This window comes from Grus americana, chromosome 1, assembly GCF_028858705.1.
Source record: "Grus americana isolate bGruAme1 chromosome 1, bGruAme1.mat, whole genome shotgun sequence".
NCBI lineage: Eukaryota > Metazoa > Chordata > Aves > Gruiformes > Gruidae > Grus > Grus americana.
In genome coordinates, this window is record NC_072852.1 from 149,990,217 (window position 1) to 150,013,720 (window position 23,504).

General features: G+C 41.5%; 1 long non-coding RNA gene across 1 annotated transcript in view; it reads left to right on the forward strand.

Moving 5' to 3' along the window:
• LOC129215930 (uncharacterized) overlaps positions 1-23,504 on the forward strand; it is a 39,602-nt gene that overhangs the window by 10,546 nt on the left and 5,552 nt on the right. Inside the window, exons 7-8 of the long non-coding RNA XR_008580129.1 lie at positions 6,540-6,659; positions 6,787-6,932. This is a non-coding gene — a long non-coding RNA (uncharacterized LOC129215930). The remainder of the gene's footprint in view (positions 1-6,539; positions 6,660-6,786; positions 6,933-23,504) is intronic.

Genomic DNA, 23,504 nt, shown 5'->3' on the forward strand with positions numbered 1-23,504 from the left:
TATTTCTTCCAGGTAGTATCTGTTTATCTGATGAAAAAAAAAAGAATGAAATTCATGTTAATAGAGCACTTCACTCTTAAATTTAAAAAATCTAATAAATGTCTCATAGGTCATATTGTATAAAACATAAAACTTTCAAATCAGAATGATCTCTGGAGTCATCCGCAAAAATGTTAAAGTGCATACCAAGCTACAAGGAATTTAAAAATATTGTCACACTCTAAAATTAGGACATTTCAAGATATTTTATTAATGCATTTGTATCTGTTTACCTTGAAGCAACAACACTAAATATTCTAGCTGCTTTACAAAAGCCTTCTGCTGGCTTCCCTTCCCTTGGATGCTTGTGTGCTATCGTTCTCTCTTTGTCTCAAACAGGGAGTGACACATCCCGCCTCACGCAGTCTGTCTTTCTCTCTTTCTGTCATCCTTGGGAATGGCGGGATTTTCCTTATCCTGTAAAATGGTGACTGAGGATTGCCTCGTGGGGATCAGAGGGGCATTTCCCTTGGGACCGCCAGGCACTGGCGTAGGCCTGCCGAGTATTTGTTCCTCCTGTCATCCACTCTGAAGGGCGTAATCCCAAGGAAATCAGTGGGGAGTTTTAATATAGACTTTGAAGGCCAGATATGCCTAAGAATATAAAGGTGATTAAAAACGATTTTACTGAAACCCTCTCGGCAATCTGGGGCTTTTCTTTGAACAAGAAACCAAAATAAAAATGCCTTGCTTTGTTTTTTATAAATATTAGATGACAAATCTTAGACTTTTCTTATGGCCCAAAGCACATTTGACAAATGACTGCAAATGATTTTTTCCAACTTCAGGTAAACTTGTTACACTAAATCCTCCCACTGGTGTCATTTGTATCCCAAGTGTTGTTTTGAAGTTGGCCCAATTCTTTTCTCACGTGGTTTCAACTCCAGTGAGACTTGATCCTGTGTACGTAAACAGTGGTACAATAACTGCCTTCTTTTAAATAAGTGGAATTCACAAGCTTTACAAAAAATTTGACTTGATAAACTTTTTAAAAAACCCTCTTATCTAACATTCTGCTTTGATAAAGCTTTCTCTTTGGCATAGTATAGCTACATAGAAGGTCTCTATTTTGTGTAACACGGCAGAGGCAGACTCCACAGACTCTCCGGTGTCATCTCAAGGCATGTATCCCACCCCCACCCTGCAGCAGCCCCACAAGCTTTCTTTGGGTGTCCTCCAGCTGCTTGGACCCCAGGCACTTGGTATCCCTTTATTTCAGGGTCCAAAAGCAGACCCAGAATCCAAAGGACCCCCACCTTTCCGAACATGCTCTCAGCAGAGTGAGGAGCAAAGGGGTAGTGTGTTGGGTTTGCGTGGCAGGGTTTTGGTAGCGGGGGGGCTACAGGGGTGGCTTCTGTGAGAAGCTGCTAGAAGCTCCCCCTGTGTCTGACAGAGCCAATGCCAGCCGGCTCTAAGACGGGCCCGCCGCTGGCCAAGGCCAAGCCAATCAGCGCCTCTGTGATAACATATTTAAGAAGAAGAAAAACACTGAGAGAGAGAGAGCTTTTGCAGCCGGAGAGAGGAGTGAGAAGATGTAAGAAACTCTGCAGACACCAAGGTCAGTGCAGATGGAGGGGGAGGAGGTGCTCCAGGCGCCGGAGCAGAGACCCCCCTGCAGCCCGTGGTGAAGACCATGGTGAAGCAGGCTGTCCCCCTGCAGCCCATGGAGGAAGGATGAGGGGGTGTAGAGATTCCACCTGCAGCCCGTGGAGGACCCCATGCTGGAGCAGGTGGAGGCACCTGAAGGAGGCTGTGGCCCGTGGGAAGCCCACACTGGAGCAAGTTCCAGGCCGGACCGGTGGACCCGTGCAGAGGGGAGCCCACGCCAGGGCAGGTTTGCTGGCAGGACTTGTGACCCCGTGGGGGACCCCACGCTGGAGCAGTTTGCTCCTGAAGGTCTGCACCCCGTGAGAGAGATTCCATGCTGGAGCAGGGGAACGATGAGAGGAGTCCTCCCCCTGAGGATGAAGAAGCGGCAGAAACACCGTGAGATGAAGTGACCGTAACCCCCACTCCCCGTCCCCCTGTGCCGCTGACGGGGGGGAAGGTTGAAGCCGGGAGTGAAGTTGACCCCAGGAAGATGGGAGGGGGTGGGGGGAAGTGTTTTGAGAGTTGATTTTATTTTCTCATTCCTCTACTCTGTTTTGCCTAGTAATAAATTAGATGAATTCCCTCTCTAAGTTCAGTCTGTTTTGCTCGTGACAATTAGTGAGTGATCTCTCCCTGTCCTTATCTCGACCCACAAGCATTTTGTTATACCTTTTCTCCCCTGTTTAGTGAAGGAGGGGAGTGAGAGGGCGGCTCTGGTGGGCACCTGGCCCCCAGCCAGGCTCAACCCACCACAGGTAGCTTATCACTCTTGAAAAGCCCCTTCAGCACTCCAAGAACCCCTCTGTAAGTGTCATAACCACTTGCTGGCATCAGCATCACTTTTATACTTTTATCACTGAAGATGCTGAAGACTAACAGAGAGAGAATGATGCTTTAAATCAGATGGGATGCTTTGCTTTGCTGAGGAATAGTGTAACCACACACAAGAGCTGATCAGCAAAGAATGAAGAGCAGGGAAATGGAGGAGAAATCACTAGCTGGAAATCACACACACTGGTTTGGGAAAGGAGACAAGGGGAGCAGCTCCCTTTCCCTTGGAAAACAAATATTGCAGCATCTTCATCCTCATAGCAGACAAATAAGTATGAAACCTTGAGAGCGATTACCTTAGCACGGCTCTCTTCCTTACCACCCAAGCCAGCCCACCCATGACAACTGAGACAGTTAGAGAATCCCAACCAGCAAAAGGAAAAAAAGGAAGCCAATCCCAAATCTCACACTCCCCAGCTGCAGGCATCGTGGAAAAGTGCCTCAGGCCCCACACATGTGACTTCACAGCAAAAACCTAGAGCCAGCCCCGAGGGGTCTGGTACAGAGAATGAAGTAATGTGACTGTGATTAGGACGTGTGGAAATTAGAAGCCCTCTTGTTTTAAGAAGGTGGGTTATCTACCGAGCCTGCTCTGTGCTTCTTTCAACTGTAACATGGTGAACAAAGGCTGTCTGTAGAAGACACTATATTTCTCTACCCAGTCTATGTCACTTAGAGCTTTTTATGCTAGACTGGTTTTAAAAACTTCAATTTAAACCAACATGAAAGGTCCTTAAACAGTAAATAGCATATTATATCAAAAACAAATAGATTAAAAAGTGAACATCCATAGCCAGTATATTTCTTTCCAGAAGAGTTTCACTTTCCACACTAACTAAAACTGTAAGACTGGCAGATCTGGGCCAGAGGTTTGTAATGGGCTTTTTACTTTTTTTTTCTTCCCTCTCCAGTGATAAATAATCAGTTTTAGAGAATTGATAAAAAGAGACAAGAATGAAAAGTGAGTATGACACATTTATGAGACAGATTTTTCATCTGTTTCTTAAATACAGCACCTTTATTTCAGATCATATTTAAAAAAAAATATGGGAGAGCCACCCAATTTATGTTGCACTGAAGTAGTGAATACATACGAATATATGGAGCATAGCCTACAAAAGCAAGAAAATTCACCAAAAATTTCCTGACAAGTGGAAAAAAGTTATGTTATCATTCAAGAGTCATTTATTTAAAAGTGAAAAATAAAAAACAGGCCACATGAGTAGAGGCAGCAGAGAACAAAAACACATTGTTTCCAGACAAACCCCCATCAAAGAAATATGACTGGGGATTCTGAAGTCAGAAGATCTTCTTATTTTAAATTTCCATGAGTACTTTCAAGAAAAGCTGGAGTTCTGCTACAGGATTTGCTCCATGCTTTCTACTCCTGATTGATAACAAGCGGCAGCATTAGCAGTATTTTTCCCCCATCCTTTCTCTGCAGCTAATGGAGTCGACGATTTGTTACTTGATCTAATGGCAATAGCTTTCCAATAGACATGCACAGAATCATTGATTAGTTTGTCCTCTCCTTGTTTGCATTGGAACACTGTTCAATTTACACCAATTAAAGAATGCTTGGTTTGTGTATTGAAGAATAATTAAGGGATGGAATTCCCTATGGGCTACTAAAAATGACATGTGACTGGAATGGTGATTACAGCATGAAGGCAGCATTAGTATTTAAATAGTTTGACTGCTATATAAAATCATTACAGCATCTCACCATGAAAAAGAGCATTAGTTAATTTTGCCTATAACAAAATTAGTTGTATGTATTTGCCTGGTCACTTTAAGTAAATTTGACAAGGCTAATCTTAAAGCAAGCGCTCCAGGTTTGGTGGAAGGAGCAGATAGAGCACTGTTTAAAGTAATAATCTTGATGGATATGTATATAATCTTCAACCAAAATACAGATATGCACATATGAATAGCAGAGCTTTGCCAGAGATGCTCCAATCAAATTTAAACATTAAAAACACATTGGTTGCTGAAACTGAAAATCCAGGCATAATTGGCACATTAATTATACAACAATCAAGGTTTCACAAACCGTAAACACACAAGAAATCCTTATTTGTCCACCACTGTGGTTGTCCAACCTTTAACACCCTTTCCAGCACTGCATGGAACAAGGCATCACGGGAAACAAACAGGCACAGTGGAAGGAGTCATCCTTGCAAGTAGGACTCCACTATGAAATATCCCAAAGAATTAAAAACATTGGACTAGCCTAGCACATCCATGTAAGACTTCCTTAGACAAGTTCGGATTTTTTTCTTTGGAGTACAAAGTGGAGGAGATGTTCATTCTCGAAAATACATTTGAGGAAAGAGGGCTTTTTATCCTCTTTAACTTTCTTCTACGCATATTACATTCTATCTCCTAGCCTTAGATTATAGGATCTACAGTAATGATCTATCCAAAACATGTCAGTAGCATTACTGTAACATAAACTGCTTGAGGCCATTCCTGGAGCGTATTTACCTTTCCATAGCCTACTTAAATATAGGGTGTTTGTGTTACTAAACTTAGATACTGTAGTATATTTTATAAGGTCATCCGCCTGCTTCAATACCTCACATTGCAGCTACTATCCTTCCTATGAGAATTTATGCAGTTCCGCTTGAAGGTTGTCAACACCCTCTTTAATTCATTAAAGGGTTCTCTGTGAAGGAACATAAGACTTTTCCATTTAAGCCTCTAAGGGGAATGAGACTTACTAGCATGTCTACATTGTGCAATACCCGACTGTGTTAAAGATGCTCGAGTTCCCAAGCCCAAGTTCCAAATGAGGTGATACATCTGCACAGCACAATATACCCTTATTTGTGTGGCCCAGCACCCCCAGCCAACCTGCAGCACCTCTTTGCAGATCAGATTAGGCTGGGCGCCCTGCTGTTCTCATGTCCACGCCTGGTTCTACAGGTCGCTTACAGATATCTTCAGTGCACCATATTGCACCACATGGATCTGCCCTACAACTAGATTTGGGACAGTACACTTCATCAGAGAGTACAGCCACTGACTTTCCACGGGGTTTTGTTCCAACATTTAAAAAGTCTTCTGTTCTGGCTTTTGTTTTCATGTTGCACAAGTAGTTCTCGCTTCTGTACTAGACCTCCTGTTGGGATCTCCCACTATAATCTGCCTGACTAGACCTTGGGCTTTCAGGAGTGAGACTAACGCTTCCTTTCAATGAATAATCTTCTTTTGCAGCAGGGCTGATATAAGGGTGTATTCTTCCCTCCACCCACAAGAAGAATGTCCATTAATTTCAATAGAAACTCTCCATGCAGAAAAGGGAGAACTGTGCCCTAGGGAACATTCATGGAAGATTAATGGTGAGGAGAGAAAAGTGATACAGTACAGGCAGAACAAAATCAGAACCCACCACACAAATAAAACTGGACAAGGGTTCATTTTTTAAAAGTCAGTCAGAGCGGCAGGAAGGCTTTGAAAAAAATCAGGGCTGTTTCAGTGCACTTTTGCATACATTGGCTTTCAGGAGACATGAATAGAAATCTAACAGTAACTCTTTTTTCATACCTCCTTTCACAGGTCTCACTGGCAAAGAAGGATTTAGCACTTAATTCCTGTACTTTTATGTGGCAAATTAGGAATTTGCACCTTAAAAGGAAATTGCTTTTCAAACTCCCATAAATTCTGGATTTTATTTTTTTAAATGGTGGAAAACATTCCCTACCTTCATCCTAACACATAATAAATAGCACTCTCCATTACTTCTCCTCAGAAAGGTGTAGGAAAGTAGACTTGGCCAAAGAGAGGTGTTTATCATTCCTTCTGAGGAGAGGCTAAGGGTCTAGAGTGTGTCCTTAACCGTTTCATCTCCTCAGCCCTTTTCAGTTTGAACTCACACATTGCTCTCTTCATCAAGATCAAGTGCCTGTTGAACAAAATATTTAAATTGAGGCTTGGTCATTTGATGAAGTAGGGTCCACTGGCATTGAATAGCCCAGAACACAACTGGAATATGAACAGAGATGCAATGTGTTTTATTTTTCGGTTTAACATCACCTAAAAGTAAAATCCCTACACCATTTTTGCCATCATTTTAGGTAACGACTGGTTGGTTTAAAACTGCACCAAGATAGGAGGAGGTTGGTCAAGCAAAGTGACACAGCACAAGAGCGTGCAGCAGACAGCGGTCGGTGACTCTTCGGGAGGATCCACTGAAGGTGTGGCTGGTTCTGCTGACCCCAACACAAGGTCCCTTCCCTGGGAGGCTTGAGGGTGAGGTGGTACCCACTGGAGTGGGACAAAGGACACAATCAGAGTACCTCTAACGTGCTTTTCGTCATGAAGACAGGGCAAGACCGAAAGACAAGGAAGTGTGACCCAGTGAAGAAGCGTACTCTCACAACGTGGCACTACGCTGGCAATCATGGCTGTCAGCAAAACACCCCCCGTTCTGGCTGTCAACACCCAAGTGAAGATAAGCTTACAAAAAGGTTAGTACACATCCTGACTTGGTTTATTTTTAAGTCATTTTTGGCCCACTTTCTTCCTCTCTGCACTTCCTAGAACAACAAAAGGCCAGAGGCAGGTGTGGGGATGGCAGTGTTTTTTCTCATTTAATCCGTGAGGCACTGTAAAAAATAATCAATGATCATGGAGCATGCTCTGGATTTGTCTAAGTATAAGTGACTCAAATACTAACATGTGAATTTAGTAAAGTTAGAGTCTGTGGAGTGGAGATAAATTACAGCAGCAATTGAAGTTGAATGTGATATAGAAATCCAACCAACAGAAGACTGTCTGGAAACAATTATTCAGAAAGCTGCTGACCCTCTATTTCTTTAAAGAGTTAAACATTTGGATTGGTTAACTGGCAGCCGCAATAATAGGCATATGCTCTAATCTTTGATCCGTAGCCGAATTTGCAACTCTTTGTATGAGAAGCAGATCACATAGATTTGCATATTTTTAAGGATCTATAGGGAGAAAAAGAAGAACAAAAGCTGTTCTTCCAAGATGCCACTTAGAGATCACACAGAGTGTCATGGGTCCCCCCAAGTACACTAATGTTCAGAGCCAGTTGCAAGATTCACAGATTTTATAAATGGCCCTAAACTGTGACACTCACATCCGAAGTTTAATCAAAACTCCTCCTAGAACAGAGAACTGGAAGCCAAGGTTGCATTGTAAGTCTTCACAGAAGTATGTATGTCTGTCATTAAGATCTCATTTCCACATCCAAATTTGTGTCAGAACTTTCCTGAAATCTGTAAGAGTCCAGAGGTAATAGATGAATTAGAAAATGTTTTGTGACCAAAGGAGAAACTGTTGTCCAGACTCAAATGCATGAGCAAATAACAGATTTCTGCCAAGGTCCTGACATCATCTCAGTTTTGGCAAAATTTCCAGTGTTGATGAAAATTCTGCAGACACTAGACAACTGTGAATCACCCCATGGGTAGAACGGATGCTAACCAAACTTAATTTTGTTTGTGTTCAAGGTTCATTTCTTGCACATCTCTGTTTCCAACACCAACGGACAGATATTTACTAATTACTCATTTTGCATCAACAGTCATGTCTATGCCACAGGAGATTTCCTCCATTTGGTACTATTCTCCCAGAAAGTAGCTCCAGAAGAGAGCAGTATATTGAGTACTGTGAAGTGAAGAGGTAATCATCCCCGCAAATGTTCTCAATTGTATGATGTTTCAACATAGTCTTTACTCAATTTGAAAGGAAGCCCAGTCACTTTACAATAAGCTTTCTCTCCTGGTTCACCTACTCAACACTGACATCCACAAAGATGATGATGATAGTAGTTATTTGCTATTTGCCTATAGATACTTCCTACACATCCCAAAATAAAATATGGATTACTGCATGGGACTACACAGATATGTGCAAGGAAGGCAATGCAAAGAAGGGACTCCCCAAAAATGTTTTGACTAGCTCTCTTATAGTACCATGCATTAAGCCATATGGGGGCACGGAGGAATGGTAGAGAAGGTAGACTAGAAGCCTGACTGACACAGGAGGCAGTGCTTCCAGGCACTATCTGCCTTGTCCTGTGGGCAGGCAAGATTTTTTTAAGTCCTGGTGAAAGTCCCATGAAAAGCACAGAGAGGTGGTGCTCATCCCTGGCTAAAGTGTAACATGAAGGTGAAGTGATGCAATGGTGTTCAGAAAGCTTCTTTTGAGAGTGATCAGACCATCAATAGGTGAACCAAAGCCTGAGCCAGCAACAATGTCTTCAGTATCTTTAAGACGGAGAGAGGGAATAGAGAAAGAGAATGGCATACAAGTTTTAACGAGAAAAATTAATTGATGATACAGAGTTTTTGAGAAGGGACCAGCCTGTGCCCTGACAGTGCACACATTCCGCAGGTTAAGCAGACTCCAAAAGTAACCCAAAATCCAAGGCTAAGCTTTGCTGCTTTTTGCACCTTGCCAACAGCATTAGTGATAAGAGATGCTCTTCTATCACCAGGAGAGCCATGTAACTGGCTTTTCAAACGCTGGAAGAGTGATGAAAATAAAGGGTCAAGACTTGCCTTGCTCTGCTATTAGGATTGTTGTCTTGTTTCACTGACACGAACAGATACTTTTCCTTCTGTGTTTTGTATCCTTTTGCATGTCCCTTCCTAAAGGCCTCTGAAAGATTTCTAATCTCTTAGAAACTTACTTTTTAGGGGGTTGTGTAGCCTGCTTGTTGTGTGAGAAGGCAGGGTGCAAAAATGGAAAAATAGAAATTGCCTTAAGTGCTGTGTAGTATGATTTCAATTACTTCACTTAGTTATTGCTAACCATATTTTATAAATATCCACACATTATATTTGTTCTGGCCATTGAGATGATACTTTCAAACTGATTTGAAAATGTATTGTGATATATTGTGTCAATGTCATATTATAACCGTACAAAATTTATTATATCAGAAGAAACTTCTTAAAAGCTGCCTCTTTACATTTTTTGTTTGTATCTTAACTTTGTATTGCACTACAAGGCCATTTGCTGAGATTTTGCTCATGCACTGTTAAGTGGGATCCTAGCATATCACTACATTCAGTCAAAATATTGAAAGATAAAATGAGAACACCTATAGGTGATGAAAATGAGACCAAGAAAGTAGCATTTCTCTTTACATCGTGTAAAGCAGAAAATCTGAAAATCATTGCAGTGAAAACAGATCAGAAGTGGGATGTTTGGGAGGCAGCAGCATCGTTATTGTAGACTACAGTAAAAGAAAAAATATATATCAAATCAGAATAATGCTAAATTAACTTAAATTTAAAATGGCAATGAATCAAGACATTAACTATGGGATAATGTCACCTTAATGGTTTGGTCTAAGACAATTGCCTATGCTCCTTCTATAGTCAAGAGAGAAAAAGAGAGACTCCGCCGGCAACACAGACCTATTTTACTATGGCCATCTGAGATACGATCCTAAAATGGCCACATTAAATAGTTGAACTGAGTGAGATCTGGAGATGCCACCTGCAGAGGACAGAGAAAGAAAAGAGTCATCTGAAACCACATAGCTAGTTCTCAGCCAGCTACAGCAAGGTGCAATGAATCCTGCCCTGTATGTGAATTCCCAAATTTCAGGAAAATAAGGACCCAGTTAATTTCTAAGACTTTTTTCATTTATTTAAACAGATATTCTAAGGATGAGAATGCCTGTCTGTATCTTGATATGGATAAAATAGACTGGACTTTGACTGACAGCTCTGGAATTATGGATCTCAAGACACATTTAACATCAACCTAGGAAGGTTGGGAAGTTCAGGGTCTTTTATCTACTCCCAAAAACCAATGAGAAAGTAGAGCTCTTTGGTGTCAGATATTCCTTCTTCACTTGAAATAAGAAAGCTAGTGAAATAAGGATACCCACCATCCTTTCTGAAAGCTAGGACAACCCCAACAACTGCAGAAATACTTTTCCATTCCATTCCATTCCATTGATGGATGAAGCCATGGAACTGGTTTCAGATACAGTTTCTATATCTGTGCCTTAGGCAATAATAGTTAATGTCAATCTCATATCCATCCCATATCAAAGGGATGTTTGTCTGTGTCTCAAATGAGGTATATATATATCTTTAGTGACTGTAATGCAAATTAAGCTAGTATCTGGGGTCTGATTCTATAAACAGACCAAGTAATGGTCATCAAAGTTCATTGAAATAAGTTTTATGTCACAAACCTCAGTAGTGTTTGCAAACATGTGTTTTCATAAAAGTGACCTTCTTTTGAAATGTCTGGACTGAAGGCCAGCCTACACTGGCCAGAGAATAAAACAGGACACGGAGAATATTTGCCCCATTTCTGATGTTCTAGTTCTGTCCTTCACAAACCTTAAAGACTGGATGGGCTGTACAGCAATTTCTGTCTGTCTTGAAACAGAAAGAGAGTGGGAAGAAAGAGAAATAAAGATATACAAAAGAAAGAGGGGAAAAGAGAAAAGATTGCTGCAGCCTTCTGGCTTCCCTTTATCAAAGGCAAAAGACCCAAGGGCTTGGGCCAAGACAGTGTCACGGCTGAGGGCCAGGCCGTGGGCTAGATACGGGTCCCACTTCTGGGCTGTGGTGCTGAGCACCCGGCCTGCCCCGCTGCCGTGACATGCCGGGGGGGGTCGCTTGCCGTAGCGCTAGAGGAGGGATGCTCCTGCAGGACCAGATCCTCACCGGAACATCTTCCCAGGGACAGCACCAGTTTGTATCAGCAAGGATTTAACCCACCTGTGACAAATGTAATGCAGGGGGATTGGGCTTAATAAACCAGCCAAATAAGATGTGATGGGAGTGGCTGCAGTAATGAGCAGAAATATCCTTCAGTGCAGCAGCAGGGTGATACCAGCTCAGAGCCAAGCCTCACCTGTTGGTGAATATAAATCTTAGGCTGGGTTATGTGTGAAAACGCCCCAGAGATCCCCACAAATCTGTATAAAGTGGGTCAGGAGAAGAGTGCAACAAGCTAGCAGAGGAGTTAAATGAATCTCTTGCATCATGTCTGCTGCTAAGAGTCGTGTAGAAATTCCTGTGCCAAAGGCACTTTGCAAAGAAAATCAGAGTGTGGCCTTTATACAGATTGAAGTCTCTAAGGAGGAAGTTGTAGAGTAACTTGAGAAACTCAAGTGCAGTAAATCACCACAACCGGATGGTGTTCATCTGGGAGTTCTGAGGGGAAATAAAGTGAGAAAAAGCCAAGATACTGACAAGGGGATGCCTTCTTCCCTTGAAAAATGCAGCAGCGCAAGAAGGCTGGGAAGCCCTATTATGTTGACTGTCTTCAAAAGAAGATGAGGAAAATCCTGGGAATTGCAGAGCTTTGAAGTTTACCACAGTTTTAGGGAGCCCAAGATACTGGTTCTGAGCAGCAGTTCAAGGGAGAGTTTGTTGGACAGGAACATCCCGTGAGGGTGTTGTTCAGTCTCTCAAACCACTGAGGCTGTTACAAGGGGGAAAAGTACCACCCTATATGATTGGAGTACTTGGAGCAGCCTTCAGAGGGAGAGGGGGATAACAAGGACTTCTCAGAGAAAGGTAACCAAGTGACCCAAATGTTTAAAAGTTTTTGCATAGGTCACTTATAAGCAATTATCATAGAGGATGCTAAGGAATAAAACTGAGAAAAATACCTTGAAGATTTTTTTTTTATTCCTAGAATTAACTACAAATCAGTCCAGAGGAAGTGAATACAGGAAGCATTTCTCTTTCTAGTGAGGGGAGAGGTGAACACCCAGTGGTGGGTATTAGGACTAGTGTCATAACAAATAAATGAATCTGAATCCCAAATCTTAATGCATTCAAATTAGCGTATCCAGAATCCACCCCAGATCTGGATCCAAGTCACACATGTGGTTACCATCTTAAAAGAGGACAAATCCGTTCCCGGATTCAAACTCCTTGAGCTCTGACATTTGAATACTCAATATCCAGACTATAGCTCCAGCCTACACGATAGTTATGTACAAAAAAAAAAGGGGGGGGGGGGGGAGGAGTGCATGTGTACACATAGCATGCAAAGGAAGCAATTAAATGTAAACTCAAAACAACTTAAAAAAGTGATTCATGGCAGAAAGTGCTCTGATGTAGAGATTGCATTACGTGAGTATTTGCTCTTGACATTAACTTGCTGCAGCTAGCTGAAAGGGCAGAAGATTTCAAGTAATAGGACAGTGGGAATTTTGCTGGGTTTGGTGAGCCCGCTTACAGTCAAACATTTTAAATTATCTGGATTTACATGGCTTCATACCCTTTCCGTTTCTCTCCTGGTTTTTTTGTTGTTTTGTTTTTTTCAGTTCCTGCAGGCCCAGTGCAGTAAAGACAACGCTACTTCAGTTTTAATTCACTCTGTCTCTTGAATTCATTAGATTTTGAGAGCTTTCAAAGGAAGTCAGAGGTAGGAATTAGACAAAATATAGAAAGTGGGACATTTCTAACTGGCTTGTATGCTTTCAGTGTCTAAAAAGAAAGCTTTTTTTTTAAAGCAAACTGTAGGAGGGCTTGTAAAAATAGATATTTACATTTACATACTGGGACAGATCCTCAGTTGCCATGAAGCAGTATTGCTCCATCTTCTTGAACAGAGCTAGCCCTAAAACCACCACAGCTGAGAACCTGCCTCTCATGCATGTACATATATGTGTGAAATATGTTTAGGATTCCATATTTTTCTGAATGTACAGAAGCTGCTTCTTCCTCCAGGTGCTTTTGCCTGTGGACTGAGTTGTGGGAGTTCAAGCTCCTCTGTTTTTAACTGAGGGTGCTGTCTTCAGGGAGGCAGGGTGAGGAGGAAGGCTGAAGTGCAAGGAGAAGGGCACATGCACAAAGGAACACAGAATCCCAGAGAGGAAGGTGGGAGACAGAAACAGGAAAGAAAATGATGTCCCACATAGCCATGCTGTGCTCTAAGGGCATTACTTCTTGAAAGCAACTGAAACCCAAACAATATCTGCATTCACAGCAAGGGAGAGTTAAACTGTGACTGAGCAGCCACCGTGACTTTTGGAAAACACCTCAGGTGTTTCCTGCTAGATAGCGGGAATAGCGAGAGACCTGCTATTGATAGCAAGGTGGAGAAAAAGCAGGTCTGCACTCAGCTGTGCTGTTGCTGGAGTCATGTAACGCAGGACAGAGACTACGTGTCACATCAGATAGTGCTAATAGGTGCCAACAGCCACCTTCACTCCTTTCCCCTCAGCCTCTCCCTGCGTGAGAGTCAGGTGAATATAGATGTGAAACAACTCGTATTGCTGCGTGCTTCTGCCCACACAGTGGGACCCTGGTACTGATTCAGACAGGACTGGACTCTGGACACATAATGTACACTGAATATCCATAATAAATAATAATTACCACAGTAGGGGGCAGCAGCCAGCTGTGGAGGAAAAGTAGGGCCAGCTGCTGGAAGAGACGTAGGCACTGGCTGAGCGTGCAAGCTGGGCACTGGGGAGGGCGAGAGGGCCATGGCTGGGAGCCAGTGGCAGCTTACTGCCAAGAAGAGGGAGATAAAAGCACAAAAGAGGTTCACCAGAGGGAGCTGCTCCTGGCCACTCCTCAGCAATCGGTAGCAGCCCTGATCCAGGAGGGAAGGCTGATGGCAAACAAGAGCATCGCCAGCCAGAGTGCGTGGCCAACACTGCTCACACGTACCACGCTGGAGCTAGCAGGACAGGCGTCAGTAAGCCAAGCAAGCCTGCCGCAGGGAAGCAGCCCTGCATAAGCCTCTTGTTTGCAAGAGATCCATACCTTCTCCAAAAATGAACACAGACTCATCCTGTTCCCCTCAGCATCTCCCCAGAGTCACCTCCAGCTGAAGCAGTGTCAATACTCTTGAAATGAGTACAGCTCCCCAAGACACTAATAGGCACCTGGTCACCGCTTTTCTGAAGTACCCTGATGCCCAGGTCTCCTTGATTTCATTTGGAGAGAAGTGTCCAGGCAGTTCTGAAGATCCCCAAACAGCAGCACTTTAGCTGTCTGAATTTCTGTGAAGGTCCGACGCTGGGGTCCCCAGGTGATACAGTAAATGAAAAACTGCCTTTGAGCACACTGCACATATTTAGTAATCCAGTGCTACAACTAGAATTTATCACAGATTTATAATATTTTTCTAATCACCCTGAAAAGTTATTTCTAAGACCAAATCAGTTGATCAGCCTCATTTTCATAAGGTTGTTCATGGCGTGCTCCCCACGTACTAGCTTCTCAGCAAAGTCAATAGCATCTCAGGGTAAGCTCCTCCACTTCCCCCATATGTAATACTTAACTATTTCACCAGCAGAGCGTAACAATTAATTAGCGTATGTTCTGTGTAGTAATTATAACAGTGTGGCACATTTCACTTGAATTTAGCTTAGTGAAATTTAGCTTTACTTATATTCATATCTTACTTTCAAGCTTGCTTTCTGTGCCTAGTTATTTTTCACTGAGTTCAAATGCAAATAGATAAACCCGTTTGCATTTCCTTCCAAAGGAGGAATGTGTTTATTTCGAGATTCTATATGCATCCACTAGGAGAAGTCATACAGGACAACTGAAGTATTTTTTTTTTGTTGTGTTCCTAGTTGGCTGAGCATAGTGGGTGTGATGTGGGTGATGCTAAAGGGAAGCCACTTTTCCTCCACTTCTCAACAGAGAGGCTGAGTATTTTTTTTCCCTGGAAAAACAAAAAGCTACTGTCTGGATCTCATTTTATGTAGCCCACAAAAGAGCAGAAAACTTGATAGAGGACAATGTCAGGCAATAGGGCATGGTATTAGGGAGAAACATCCATCATTTTTGCAGGTAGTAGCCAAGCATAATCCACGTGTGAGCTCAAATGCAAATTCACGGGCAACAGAGAGCCTATATGTTGAATATATATACAGTTCAAACATAAAGAAGCAGATTCTTTCTGAATAACTTTTATCTGAACATCTGACCTTAAGAATCAGCCTCACTTAAGTGCTGGCAAACACCACGATTTGGAAGGAAGTTAGGGGTGTTGCACTATTTTGAAAGCTCTGTTTTGAACCAGCTGTCATTATGAATGTCTGCTGGTACCCCATCTTAGCATACAGCCTGTCGCTGTTGAGCATAATGGGAACGAGCCAATGGAGTGTATTGAGCTATGCTTTCTTGCTTGTCTTTGTAGCTCAAATCATCCCTTCACATAGCCATAACAGGTAAGCTTTGAAGCTATTTATGCCACATTCTAATTGGTTCCATTTAATTTGTGTATATGCTTCTCTATGTGTGATTGTATATACATATATGCATATTTATATGCACATATGTACATTTGGACTTCATTATTAAATGTAAATATGCATATTGTCACAGATTATTGCTATGTTCATCACAGATTCTTAGAGTAGTTGGCTTTATTATACAATAAAACAACCATAGAAAGTTAATGCCTTCTTTAGGATAAATAAGGAACACAGGAGTCATTATATTATATACGTTTAATGGTTTGGACATCTCAGTGCCCACATGAAAACAACGAAACATATATTGCAATAGGCAGTATAATTATTCCAGCAAGGAACATCCATCCCACACTCCCAGAAATATGAGATTCAGCATCACGAGATCCTATCATTATGTCATCAGCTGCATGAGTTTCACAGCTTATCTTTCTGATTTTATGTTACAGAAGTAAACTCCAACAAAAATGTATAATACTGCCAATTTAACAGCACATTTATGTTAATACTAGATGAAACAGTTTCAAGAAGGTGAATAGAATCAGCGTTTCTGGGCATACGTGTGCACTTATGCATATATATATATAAGAATACACACACATGCACATGTAAATGCATGCACGTATGTGTGTGCACTATGTACATAAACTGTCTTTAGAGATGTCATAATTTTTAAAGGTTGATTCCAAGTACATTAAACTTGAAAACAATCTTCCATACAGTTGACCAATTTAAAGAAGCCCCTGCTGGTGCACAGAAGACCGAGCTAGCTGATATCATTAAGCATCATCAGATGAGGCTGCAGGTAGCTGAAACGTTCCTTAATGAAAATTTAAAGAGAGCAGATTAAAATTATATTCCTCCAATCCAACAGAACACAAAGGTAAAGACATTCAATTACAACCAAGATCTCATTTAGCACTAAAAGAGTGTTTTTTGTTGATCAGAATTTATTGCCTGAAGTGAACAGCTAGGCTTGTGGCTACGTATATAATTACTTTCTACAACGTACTCTCCTCAGATATAGTTACTTGACAATGTCTTCCACAATCTTAGACTGGGATGCCCATGACCAAGAGTCAAAAAACTCTATCTCCTAACATTTTGAAAAATAAAATAAATCCATAATTACATGTATTTGGTTTTTGAACCACTAAGTTAACTGGTTGACTAGACTTTTGTTGGCCGATAGAATAAGTGGCACCAAGGAAGTGGTTTGAGCAGGATGCTCTACCTGCGTGTCTGTCCAGAGCACCAATAGCTTTCCCCTAGGGACATCAGGAGAGTTTTTAGTGAGAAGACATTAATGGTGCTTAACTCTATACCAGATCTGTCATTAGTTCAGAGAAACATATCACATCTTTAAAATCTCATAACTAAAAAAGATACTGACAGGCAGCAGTGTGATAAGAGGAGAGGAAGAATAACCAGGAGACTGAAAGGACTGATTTGTCAGGGAAGATTAAACAAGCTAAATAGCTATGGGTTGGCTTAATGCTAACTAAATACAACATCGCACTAGTTAAAAGATACTGGAGGAAAATAGCATCAATGAAGGAAAAGGAGGAGGTTTGCTAAGGGGCATAACTGGGAGAAATATGATGACGTTAAGAAAGGAAAAAAACTTCTGACAACAAGATACTCTAGGCAGCACAATCGCTCCCTAGGGACATGGCATCACTTAGGACATTTAATCCAGGCACACAAAACAATCAAAAATATGCCATAGGAAACAATCTCATGGTGTCAGGGAGCTGTACTGGATGACCTAAAAGGTACATTGCTAATTTGTGTGCACCTGTTATCTGTGATTTTCCTTGCTTGTATGGCCAACTCATTGTTACTTGTGTGTATTTGGTTTCTCTGGGCCAAATCCAACTCATGCTGTAGTCAGCAGAAGTTTCCAACAGGAGCAATAGGACCTCAATGTCTTTTCCATGTCTTTGCTGTTCTAAAACGAAAAGAAAAAAGAAAAAAAAAAAACAAACCAAAAACCACACCACTCTGCAAAAACTATTACTGTATATTGTGTATGAATGTATATACAACTAAACCTTTAATATTTCTTGAATATTTAAACCTGTGTTTATCCTTAGAGATATTCAGGAAAATATGCATTTGCTTTAAACAGTGGAGCTATAATGTTTGCTTATGAAGAAACTTACAGTGCGTCTAAAAATAACTTCTGATGAAAAAATGCTTTGATCACAGAAGAACTAAGGCATCTCTCTATACTAAACTAAAAAAAAAAAGATATTACAGAGAAATGGCAGAGCTTTCTATTGCTAAACAGTAATGCAACTGATGAAAGAAGGTAACAATGAATTCTGAACTCAAGGCTGTAGTTTTCAAATACTTTTACCGAATATCTGAGTGTGTACAATCATACGATGCTTAAATTCCAGCTCACTTGCAGGTAGGGAATCCCTGTTTTGTGGCAGCTCAGTGTTGGCCCCTTGAGAGGCACAAATTTCTGTGCAAGTGGGGCTGAATGTTCAGGGGTCAGGGCTGTGTGTTGGTGTTGTCCATACATCTAGCAGCTGGTATTGTAAATCTTTAGAGCAGCGTTTCTTGAAAATACTAAACAGACATTTTGGTAGCCAGTATTGAGCCTGTGGCTATACTGCTTCGGGCTGTGATCTTGTCAGCTTTTACAAGATAAGCAGGGTCAGGCAGGGTCAGCGCTTGGATTGGTAACTCTAAGGAAAGGCAGTAGCTGCAGGAAGTGTCTTAAGCAATAGAATAGATGTAACTGTTTTCCCTGAGCTTTTTCTAATACCCTGACGAAGGCGTAACGCCCCACTGTGACACGAGAGTGAGATCCTCACCCTCTGCAGTCATCGAGCACCTCATTTTCAAAGGGGTCTTCCACTGGCCTGGCGTGGAGATGTGCGGTAAGGTAAACAGGAGACCGCACAACTCCGGTACCTCTTGCATGTGTGCATGGTCCTGGTTGAATGGCATGTAATTGCATGGCCCCAGCATGTTTCTTCAGGATGGGGATACAGGGGGTACATTTCTGACATCTTTGGGGATCCTGGCAGCTCCAAATTAAGTCTTTGGCTGTGTTTATAAAATGAAAGACAAGTCTATTGACTTGCACACCAACTTGCAGCCTCACATAGTTCTACAGAAAGTATAGAAGGGCTGATAATGAAATCCTCACCCAATGGTCTACATTGCCAAGAATTTTAAATTGTAAGTTAACCAATTTCTCCTCTAAAGTTCAAACAATAAATAAAATTCTATGTGAAAAATGGAGCCTTTTATTCCTTTGTCAAAATCTGATCAGAGTAAACTACAGATGTTAAAAGGCACTGTAGTTCAAAGAATTAAAAAGAATCTTATGGGGTTTGTACGAAGAAAAGAGTTTTAGAGAATAATATGGAAAATATTATAATGCTATTATATAAATCAGTGGCACATCCTCACTTTGAATACTGTCTTCAAATTTGGTCACCTCATCCCTGAAAAAAGAAAGTAGAAATAGAACAAGTCCAGAGAATGGCAATAAAAATGATAAAAGTCAAAAGAATGGGAAATTTCTTGAGAAGAGATAAAGAACACGAGCACCAGCCTGTCTTTCAGGGAAGATTCACCCTTATGGGACTGCAAATCATACATGAACCCTTTCCATACACTTGGAGCAAGTGCTGTTGCCTGACATAATCTAGATGTCCTTGTCCCCTAGCAGTTCTTCTGGAAGGCTTTGAGCCCTTGTACTAAGCAGGCATGGTGGATATCTTCCTCAGTGTATCCTGCTCTCTGAGAGGACTTTCAGACCTTGAGGCACTCAACCACTGGAAGCCAATGTGACCTATGGACAGTGGACAGGACACAAAGCTACATATTAGCAACACCTTTTTTCCTTCACTGACTATATCCCAAACTCCTTTTTTGGTCTTAGTTTTAGAAACTTCACTTTTCCACACCTCTCTTTCAAATTTTGAATGAGTTTTTTCAGAAAAGCATAGGTGATTCAAAGGTATGAATCCATTGACTTGCCTGGCAATCCTCTCAGTTAAGTCATTCAGCTCCCTCAAAAATGCACCATTTGTCTATTCAAATAGTCTCAGCCCCGACAGATTTTCACAGTCTCCCTCACTTTCTGTGATGGGATCCCCAGGCTTCGTCAGAGCTCTACTTAAGCATGACTGTAATATAAATAACATTTCGTCCTCATGATCTTCCAACCTAATTAGCAGCAAAGGGAAAAAAACAAACCTTTCCTATCCTGCAAGGTGAAACGAAGAGGTATCAAATTTCAAACGGATAAGAGGTATTGCTTTTCCAAACAATATACAGTTAATTAATGGAACTTGCTGCTGCACAGATAGTACGGAGAAAAACAGCATCATATTTGTAAATGAGGAAGCATTTTTAGGCATGAAAGCAAATCTTCACACAAAGTTCAGATGGGGTTAAATTCAGTAGCATGTATTATGCAGAAGATCTGATTAGATGATAATAATGGTTGCTCATAGCCTTAAAAAAATGTGTGAGAGTTTTACTAGCTGGTATTATGTAATAATGTCTAATCATCCCAGCAGTTCTTGGCATATGCTAGTCAATAGGCAGGGTCAGGAAGGCATCTTCGTCCATGGTAAACTGTTACACTGTTAAACACACAGTGAGGAGGGAGAGTCTCCTTCCATATTGTCTGGTATTGGCCTTTGTCAAAGTCAAGGCATCTTAGGAATGACCAGTGCCATTCACTGCTAAGGAGCAGTCAGGAAGGAGTTCCACTACTCTCAGAGTAACTGCAGCCCATCACTGAACATCTAGGTATAGGAAGTGAGGGGCTGTCTGACCTACTGATAGATTATCAAGGTATGTATGAATTCCTATACAGAGGCCCATCAAAGACTAGGAGGCTTTTCAAACCTATGGCTGTTCAACTGTCTTACTAGAGCTGGACAACTCCTTTCTCCTCCAATGCTGTGTGGGAACCCTGGAGGCAGCAGTCATGTTCATGCTACATGTTATGTCTTCCAGGTCTGTGTGTAGATCAGGAAAAAGCAGACCAAGTTCAACAAGGTCTTGGGCAAAAGAACTTTTGAGGAAGGTGAGGAAACCAAAGGCTTGGTGATGGCAACTAGCCTTATCTTTTGATCTACGTGACAGCACACCCTGGAGTCCTAGTGCCCCATCACCCAGACCAGCATCCCTTCAGAGTATCCCCAGTCCCTGTCTAAACCCAGACTTACCTACAGGAGCCTATGGAGACATAAGGTCCATCCTCAGCTGCCCATGGCTGAATCGTACAGCTGAACCTCAGAAGCAGGACAATGTTGTCCATGAGCTGGTGTAGCCTATGGTGCCTCTGGTGCTCTTTTCTACTTCAGCTACCCTCAGATGGGGGCAGAGGCCAGGAGATCTGATGTGTTCTGAGAAAAGTTACCTTATTTTATATTATGTAGTGATAGGATGAGGGGTAATGGCTTCAGGCTGAAGGAGGGTAGATTTAGATTAGATATAAGGAAAAACTTCTTCCCTGTGAGGGTGGTGAGGTGCTGGAACAGGTTGCCCAGAGAAGCTGTGGATGCCCCCTCCCTGGAAGTGTTCAAGGCCAGGTTGGATGGGGCTTTGGGCAACATGGCCTAGTGGAGGGTGTCCCTGCCCATGGCAGGGGGGTTGGAAGTAGATGATCTTTAAGGTCTCTTCCAACCCAAACCATTCTATGATTCTATGACTATTTTAGTCATGCAGTTATCTGGTTCATCTCTGAACTGTTAAAAATCTATTAATGCTAACAAGGTACCAAGAGAATAGAGGTCCTTTTGTCCATGATTGCACTCACCTACAACTTCAGCCATCTTACAGGCCCCACAAGAAATCAGGGAGGATGTCTTCTAAGGAATAGCTGTACTGGAGTCATTTCAGTTATGGGAAGTTGTTTCAGCCTTGTGGATTGCAAAAGTTATCTACCAGGGGAAAAAAAAGAAAAGAAAAAAAAAATTAAAAGGAGCAAACTAGCTCCTTACACTAGCCATTTTACACCATCATCTGTACTTTTGTACAAAGACAAATCATATACGTAAGGTAAGCACAAAATGCACACACAGTTGTGATTCCAGTATGTTTGTAATGGCAAGTTAGATTGTAAATTATTTCTTCAGAGGGCAGAAAGCACAGTGGAAAAAATGTATATTATTCATAAAAATGATTGTCCTGTTCACTTGTATACCTCTGCAATTTATTCCGTAACAGCTTTTTACTTCAAAGAAATCACTAGCTAATGACATCTCAAACTTAAAAAAATCCACTTATTCACAACCCTGTCCCTGAGGGAATTCCCGTGTGTTATCAGAAATTTTTCCAAAGATCATTAACAGATATTACAAACCAATTGAAACTGAGTATTTTCTTTGCAAATTACTTTTAACTTTAGAGCTATTGAAAAAAGACATTGAGTGATTTAATTTACTTAATCTGTCTACAGATTGCAGCTATGTGCATATCCTGTGATTGCATTTCCAACAAAAAGCATATATAACTATCCCTAATAGAGATATTTTTCTAAATTATCGTACAAGATCAGTAAGATCTCTGAAGATATTAATGTTTACTTTTTCATTTAGAAAATTGCACTCGAAAAAGAAATGGGCACCTTTATTCTGTTGTTATCTTAGAAATAATAACACACCATAATACTTATTTTACCTGCTATTTTAATTAAAACTCCAATAATCATCACGTCTGTAGATCCTTTGAGAATATGTTTTACTGATTTTTCTGAAAAAAATCACTGTATTTTCATTAGTCTGTTAAGCCAATATTTTAGAAACACCTTACGCAGCAATGAGTATACCGAACAAGATCCTCGATCTTGCACCAATCCAAACCAGCTAAGTGTAGAGTGAGCTAATTCAGCAGAAGAGGGCTGCGGAAGGTATCTTATTCTCCACCTTATTGCCTTAAACTCCTCCCAGAGAACCTTATCCATATCAGCACCACTTCTGCAGGAAGTACGGAAAATACCTTCCTCCATGAATATTTAGCTTGTAGCTTCCTGGCTAGGGTTCCTGCTCTATTTGCAGATAAGTGATAAGGGCTTGAACCCCCTGAAGTTCAGGCGGACTGAGAAGGTATTTACTTTGAAAGAAAGTGAAGACAGCTGCTGTACGTTATGTGCTGCTCAGTCCCAATCGTGCTTTTCACGTGCTTTGCCAGGTCATTCTTTGAAGAGATGCGGGCAAACAATGCATAGTTTGAGGAGGCAAATCAGGATTAGCTGCTGAGAAGTTCAGCTCAGCTGAGCTGGTGACTGCCTGGCCAAGAGGCACGAGCAGAAGAAGGATTTTAGCCATCTTGAGATCTTTATTAGCAAAAATGTGGATGATGAACTTAGAGGGTATGTGGATTGGGATCCTGCACTTGGACATCTATGTCCCACACAAGTGTCAGTCATCTCCTTCTGTGGCTTTGGGCCCAGAGAGGACTATTCAGAGAAGGACTCAGATTTCTCACAGCAAATAGGTACCTAAACATTTTTTCATAAATCGCTTAATATGGTGGAGCAAGTGTGCAGAAAGGGTGACAGAGGATTTTTGGGTGGTGGTTGCTATTGCACCTTCTTCAGATATTCTGCATCTTCCTATCAGCTGTGTCAGAGGCCTGGGACCACCCTAAAGACCTCTCCATTCCCAGTACTATTTAACTCTCACTTTCCTGCTGTTTTCTTTCCCTGGGTTACAACAAAAAGATCTCACAGTGAAAATATTTTTTTTCCCAGTGCACCAAAAAGCATGGGGTAAGTTAACTTGAGCCAATTTTGAAATTGTGTCAGTAGCTGGTGAAGGCTGAAAATATTACTCCATGAGTTACATGAGGTCCAGGTTTGTCCTGTGAACATTGAGAGACCAGA